We start from the raw sequence: 7,555 nt of genomic DNA, 5'->3' as shown, positions 1-7,555 counted from the left end.
ATTTGATGACAAAGGGGGAGAAATCTGAGTTAGTCTTCAAGCGGGTCTATATTAAGGGCATTTTTTTAAGTTACAACTCTCGTTCTTCTGGAACTTTTATTTGGATCGAGTTGTAATCTTAAACCCGATGGTGCACTGATACTTTTGTTGCATTATGCTTTGCATGCTTATTCCTCGTTAATGATATTGCACACATGCTGTATCTCATCAGGCACCACATTTCATCATGCATTTCAAATTCTTCATATTATATATCAAATGTGTGTATGAATTACAAGATATAGGGGGAGATCTCCATGATTCAACTCTTCAAATGTGCATTGCCTCAAAACCAAATTCCTCACTATGCACATCTTCACGGGGAGTTCTTCTATATCTTGTAATGAAATTCCTCAATATCAGTGTATACACTTCATATGTTTATCCCCATTGAAAACTTAACCTATGTTGTCATCAATCACCAAAAAGGGGGAGATTGTAAGTGCATCTAGTGCCCCTTAGTGATTTTGGTGTATTGAAGACTTATAGGTTAAGGGACTAATGTGTTTGCGAGTGTACACAGGTCTATAAGTCTATGAGGAGTCTGATATTTACAGAGAAAGTCGACCCCTAAAAATGAAGTTCTTCAACTGAAGACTTTGATATTCTGAAGACTTTCTGAAGACTTTGAAAGTGAAGAAATTGGTGTGACCTTGAAGACTTGGTATTCATTTGTGGAACATGAAGCGTGAAGACTTTTGTTTTCATAGTTTCATTTTCTCTTTATTGAGTCATAGGAAACACCGTACTGTTAAAGGGGGTCGAGGAAATACTAAGGAAAAATTTCCATGTGATGCTCAACTCAAAATCCTACACCTACCAATCCCTTCGAGTGAAGCCTTTGGAAATCTCATACAGTTCAGTCACTTTCTTCAGTGACAGAGACGAAGTTCTTCTGGTCGCTGATGAATTTGTTCTGACTGAGGAGTTAGGAATTCGTCAGTGCGAATTACCTACACAGTGAGGAACATGATAGCCCTGAGGAATTTGAGAGTCAAATTTCCGACCGTTGCTGTGCTGCGCGCCAGCTATCCCAAAATATCTTATCCACCTAACGGTCATATCATTGAGGGGCATTTATGTCTTATCATGTCGGGCTGCTCCCTAGGCTATAAATAGCCGCCCCCTACAACCACTAGCTGGTTGGCTGCTCCGAGAGAACTTGACACTTGTCATTTGAGAGCAACCCATCCTCCGAGGACTTTGAGCGAAAATCATCAAGTGAGGAAAACCCAAAACCAAACCCCTACAAACCCAAAGTGATTGAGCATCACTGAAGAAATTGATCCTGCGTGGATCCGACGCTTGTTACCTTTGAAGACTATGCTTCTTCTAGACGGTTAGGCGTCAAGGTCTAGAGCATCCAAGAGGAATTGTGGATCGCCGAGTGACCAAGTCTGTGAAGGTTTGGAAGTCGCCTGAAGACTTACCACGAGTGATTGGACGAGGTCTATGTGGCCTTAGTTCAAGGAGAATACGGTGAGGACTGGGTGTCTTGAGCTGCGTGCTCAGCGACTGGGTGTCCGGGACTGTGTGTCCTCTAGTTTAAATACTCAGCCGCTCCAACCAGACATACAACTGAGATAGCAGTTGGAACTGGTCTACCAAATCATTGTCTTCACCAACCTAACTGGTTCTATTTCCTCAACACTTTCATTTCCTCATTACTGTGTTGAGTGTTTGTTCATATCTGTGTTTGAAGACTTTGACTGAAGACTTTCTCAATTTCCTCAGTTCAATTTCTTCAGTCTGTTTGTCTTCATCTTGTGTTATCCTGTGATTACGCTTTCTGTACTCTGTGCTAGTCTTCATTTCATCATGATGACCATGCTTGTATTCTGTTATGCTTACTTCTGAGTACTTATTCCGCTGCTAATAGTTCTTCGCTAAGGAATTTCCTCACCGGCAAATTCCTCAGTGAAGAATTCATAAAAATCGCCTATTCACCCCCCTCTAGTCGACATAACGCACTTTTAGTTCCTCTCTTGCTGCACCCTCATAAGCACCTTCTTGCCGGCCTTCAGCTGGCGCAGTAGCTGTTGCTTGTCCGGATTTAGTACGGCGCCATCTGCAATATTATTGTCAGACTTATACACACGCCGCACTTCATAAACTACTTATCTTTTCGAAGTATGTATTACCAGAGGGGGTCTCTGTGGCTCCCCCTGCGGCGGCTAGTGCGGCCTCAAGTTGGGCCTTGCACTCTTGAAGCTCCTGGGACAGGTGGGTATTCTTCTTCATAAGATCCTGCATAACAAATGATCCTTAAATCAGTTATTCTAACTATTTTAAGTCTCGGGGGCTACTGGCATATATAACTATCAAAATTCTTCACCCGTATGTCTTTCACATACTGCTCCGTGGCTCTGGTTAGACCAACTCAAGCGGCACGGAGGTGCGCGTCTCCCGCATTAAAGGCATTCAACGCCTTTGGGGAGAAACACGCGTCATGAAGAACTGTCCGGTGGCGCCTATGATTCATGGCGCTCTCCACCTCAGACCTGGTGGCGAACAGCCTGTCGGCATCCTCCGTTGGAGGAGCATCCGGCGCACGCCTTGTGTTCGCCTCCCCCTCCGGACCAGGCGTTGGAGCCTGGCTGGCGGAGGCTCGATTGGCAACCTCTCCGGACACAGTCCGGCGAGCGCTCTTTCTCCTGGAAAAATCATGAGCGTTAATATACCTCCCAGGAATCTTTCCTTTAAACATGATGGTGCGTCATACCGTTGCGGCGATGTTTTGATTCGCGCCGCACTCTTCTTCCGCCTGCTGGGCCGAACTGACCCTTGTTGGTCAGCCGCCGTGGGTTCGGCTTCCCGCCTTAAAGGCACCTCCTGCGGAGCACCGTTGGTATACGGTGGTCAGAAATAAGCATGGATGAGTAATGATGTCAGGACTCCGGTTACAGTTACCTGGGAAGCCGGAGATAAACCGGGGTAGTCGGCCGTAATGGCGACCAAAGCATTGTCCATGCTAAGTTGGTGGAACACCCCATCGATCAACTCCACCTTTATGTCCGGATCCACTTCGGAGGCCGGATCAAGGGATCGTTCCGGATCCTCGGGCTGTGGAGTCAGGCTGTGTATGCCCTCTACGTCCCGGCGCAGTTCCTGTGTCAAAATCACAAAGTGAGACACTTAACTTTGGGAATATGGATCAGATAGATAAACGTCCGCTTACCCAGCTCCAAGGGTTATTCATGGAGAATCCATTCAATGGACTCACGTGGAGGAAGTCCTCCTTCTCCCCCTTGTACAAGCTGGACATGATCTTCACCAGGTCGGCAACCGATCCCGGCCCCTTGCGGCCATGACGGGTGGCGTCATCCTCCCCGTTGAAATCCCACATGGGGTGGCCCCTATATTGGAGCGGCTGCACCCCTCGCATGATGCACGTGGCCATGACTGCAATCATGGTCAATCCGGAATGAGCCAGTAATCTTATCCGGCCCATCAGATATTGGACGTCCCTATCATTCTCCCGTTGAGGGCTCCGCGGGCGCCAACTCGGGCGTTTCTTCAGAGGAGCGTTGCTGAACTCCGGGAGGCCGATCCGAACTGGGTCCGGCAGCGGGGTGTCTTCCATATAAAACCATTCCGAAGGCCAGTCTTCGGACGCCTTCTTTGGGGTTCCGGATAGATATCCGGTCCCGGCGATGGGCCATATCTCGGCTCCGCCCACTTGATATATCGACCCCTCGTGAGAACGGGGTACGAGGCAAAACAATCTCTTCCACATTGCAAAATGGGCCTCGATGCCCAAGAACAGCTCGCAAAGGGCCACGAAGCCCGCGATGTGTAGGATGGAGGCAGGCGTAAGGTGGTGAAGCTGGAGCCCATAGAACTCTAGGAGCCCCCGGAGAAACGGATGTACGGGAAATCCGAGTCCCCTTATTAGATAAGGGACGAAGCATACCCGCTCTCCTTTGGAGGGATTGGGGATGCCCTCCGTCTGCTTTCCACCCTTGTAGGTGGCCAGTCCGGCTCGAACCGGAACCATAAAGGCTGGGGGAAGATATCCCTCTGCTTGGAGCATCACTAGCTTGCTATGCAGGACTGAACATCTCCCCCAATCTCCTGGCTGAGGGCTGGGAGCGCGAGAGGAGGAGCCGCGTCGACTGTCCATGATGGAGTGGATCTTTTGTCAGAGGTGCTTCCATGAACACTCGCGGAAGGAGGATAGTGTGATTCAGATCTAGATCCTCGCCTCTCTTATAGGCGGCTTATTCGCGCAGCTAGGGGGTAAAACATAAAAATACCCTGGCTTTTCGCATTCACACGACACGTGGAAGAGGGCCATTATTGGACGTGGAAGCCAAGGAGCGCAACATTTATAAGGAAGCCGGACACTACTCGGCAAGCACATGGAATTTAGAGGAGAACCCGCCTTGCAATGCCGAAGACAATATGTGTGCCGGACTCATCGTCATTGAAGCCTGGTTCGGGGGCTACTGAGGGAGTCCTGGACTAGGGGGTGTCTGGATAGCCGAACTATCATCATTGGCCGGACTCCAAGACTATGAAGATACAAGTTTGAAGACTTCGTCCCGTGTCCGTATGGGACTTTCCTTGGCATGGAAGGCAAGCTTGGCAATACGGATATGTAGATCTCCTACCATTGTAACCGACTCGGTGTAACCCTAGCCCTCTCCGGTGTCTATATAAACCGGAGGGTTTTAGTCCATAGGACGAACAACAATCATACCATAGGCTAGCTTCTAGGGTTTAGCCTCCTTGATCTCGTGGCAGATCCACTCTTGTACTACCCATATCATCAATATCAATCAAGCAGGAGTAGGGTTTTACCTCCATCGAGAGGGCCCGAACCTGGGTAAAAACATCGTGTCCCTTGTCTCCTGTTACCATCCGCCTAGACGCACAGTTCGGGACCCCCTACCCGAGATCCGCCGGTTTTGACACCGACGGGCGGTGGTTCCTGTTCTTCTCCTGCATCGTCGTCCATACCGTCGAAGTCTTCGGAGTCGAAATCAAGCATGTCGGTTAAGTCGTCGACAGTGCCTATTAAGTGGGTGGTGGGTGGGGAACGAATTTCTTCGTCGTCCGCTTCCCACTCGAGCCGGACATAGTTCGGCCAAGAGTCTCCTGACAAGGAGAGAGATTTCAGTGAATTTAGCACGTCGCCCAAAGGCGAGTGCTGAAAGATATCCACGGAGGTAAACTCCATGATCGGTGCCCAATCAGATTCGATAGGCACGGATGTACGTGGTTCGGAGCCTATGGACGGAGAAGAGTCAGAGGGTCCAATGACACATACCTCATTGGAGGCGAAGTCTGTGTTCGACTCTATTGCCGAAGAGTGTGCAGCCTCCGATGCGGGGTCTATCCACCCGTCCTTGGATGGCCCGTGTCGGCGGTGTAGTTCAAGCTTCCAAACCTGACCTGATGGCCAGGGGCGTAGCTATCGATCTGCTCCAGACAGCCAAGCGAGTTGGCCCACAATACGAAGCCGCCGAACATGAAGATCTATCCGGGGAGGAGAACCTCACCCTGGATCGCATCGTTGTAGATGATTGAAGGAGCCATCAAGCCTTATGGTGACGACACAGTGGAACTCTCAATGAAAGCACCAACGTCGGTGTCAAAACTGGCGAATCTCGGGTAGGGGGTCCCGAACTGTGCATCTAAGGCTAATGGTAACAGGAGGCAGGGGACACAATGTTTACCCAGGTTCGGGCCCTCTCGATGGAGGTAATACCCTACTTCCTGCTTGATTGATCTTGATGATATGAGTATTACAAGAGTTGATCTACCACAAGATCATAGAGGCTAAACCCTAGAAGCTAGCCTATGCTTATGATTGTTGTTGTCCTACAGACTAAACCCTCCGGTTTATATAGCCACCGGAGGGGGCTAGGGTTACACAGAGTCGGTTACAAAGAAGGAAATCTACATATCCGAATAGCCAAGATTGCCTTCCACGCAAAGGAGAGTCCCACCCGGACACGGGACGAAGTCTTCAGTCTTGTATCTTCATAGTCCAACAGTCCGGCACAAGTACATAGTCCGGCTGTCCGAGGACACCCTAATCCAGGACTCCCTCAACGGGGTCGCAACTAAGCCCCTGAGTGGGAGGATTGCTCTCCACTCGGAGTGTTTTTTAACTTAGGCGAGTATGGGGTCGCAGCTAAGCCCCCGAGTGGGAGGATTGCTCTCCACTCTGAGTATTTTTTAACTTAGGCGAATCAGGTTCGCGGCCAAGCCACCCACTGGGGGATTTGGACGCAAATGATTATGGGAAATCAATCATTAAGATACTGCAAAAATCTTGTCTTTGGTAAGCAAACTGAAGGACTCTTATTACAACTTGTCGATCCGAGTGGTTTAGGTATAGAAAGGGCGAAGTAGCTCTGCGTTCCACGCGCGTGGCTCATACATTTCCTTGGCTACACTGTAGATGTGGTACACCCTGTTTTGAAGCTCCTTGGTGATGATGAAGGGACCTTCCCAGGTCAGAGCGAGCTTGTGATGTCGTTTCTGATCCACTCGGAGCACAAAGTCTCCTTCCTGGAATGCTCGACCTCTGACATTACGGGCATGGAATCGATGTAGATCTTGTTGATAGATGGTCGACCGGATCAGAGCCATATCATGTTCCTCTTCTAGGAGATCAACTGCGTCTTGGCGTGCCTGTTCCGCTTTAGCTTGTGAGAAGAGTTTCACTCGGGGAGCGTTGTGCAGCAAGTCACTCGGAAGCACAGCCTCAGCGCCGTACACCAGGAAGAAATGGTTTTGGTCAGTCGACGTGTTCAACATCATTCTCAGCCTCCATAGGACGGATGGTAACTCAGTCACCCAAGCTCTGGCAGCGTGCTTGAGGTCACACAACAGTCGGGGTTTCATCCCTTGAAGGATCAAACCATTCACCCTTTCTGCTTGCCCATTTGACTGCGGGTGTGCAACAGACGCGTAGTCGACCCGAGTGCCTTGGGAAGCACAGAATACCTTAAACTCATCGGAATCAAAATTGGAGCCGCTATCTGTGATAATGTTGTGAGGGACTCCATATCTGAATATCAACTCCCTGATGAAACTGACGGTAGTGCTTGAGTCAAGGTTTTTGCTAGTCTTGGCTTCTATCCATTTGGTGAACTTGTCGGCTGCCACAAGCAAATGAGTGAAACCACTTCTGCCAGTCTTGAAGGGTCCAACCATATCCAGCCCCCAGACTGCAAACGGCCAGACGAGTGGAATAATCTTCAAGGCAGATGCAGGCTTGTGAGACATGTTGGAGTAGAATTGACAACCTGCGCACTTGTCGACTATATCTTTTTCCATCTCATTCGCACGAGGCCAATAGAATACCGCTTGGTATGCTTTGGCCACAATGGTCTGAGAGGACGCATGGTGACCAGATATCCCCGAGTGGATATCGTTTAGGATCATTCGACCTTCTTTTGGGGTGACACAGCGTTAAGCCACTCCTATGACACTTTCTCTGTAAAGCTGCCCCTTTATCATGGTGAAAGCTTTCGATCGACGGACTATCTGGTGGGCCTCA

The sequence above is a fragment of the Triticum dicoccoides genome, chromosome 4B (genome assembly GCF_002162155.2).
Source record: "Triticum dicoccoides isolate Atlit2015 ecotype Zavitan chromosome 4B, WEW_v2.0, whole genome shotgun sequence".
Classification (NCBI taxonomy): domain Eukaryota; kingdom Viridiplantae; phylum Streptophyta; class Magnoliopsida; order Poales; family Poaceae; genus Triticum; species Triticum dicoccoides.
The sequence above is the reverse complement of the archived record's forward strand: the minus strand, read 5'-3'. Positions refer to the sequence as shown.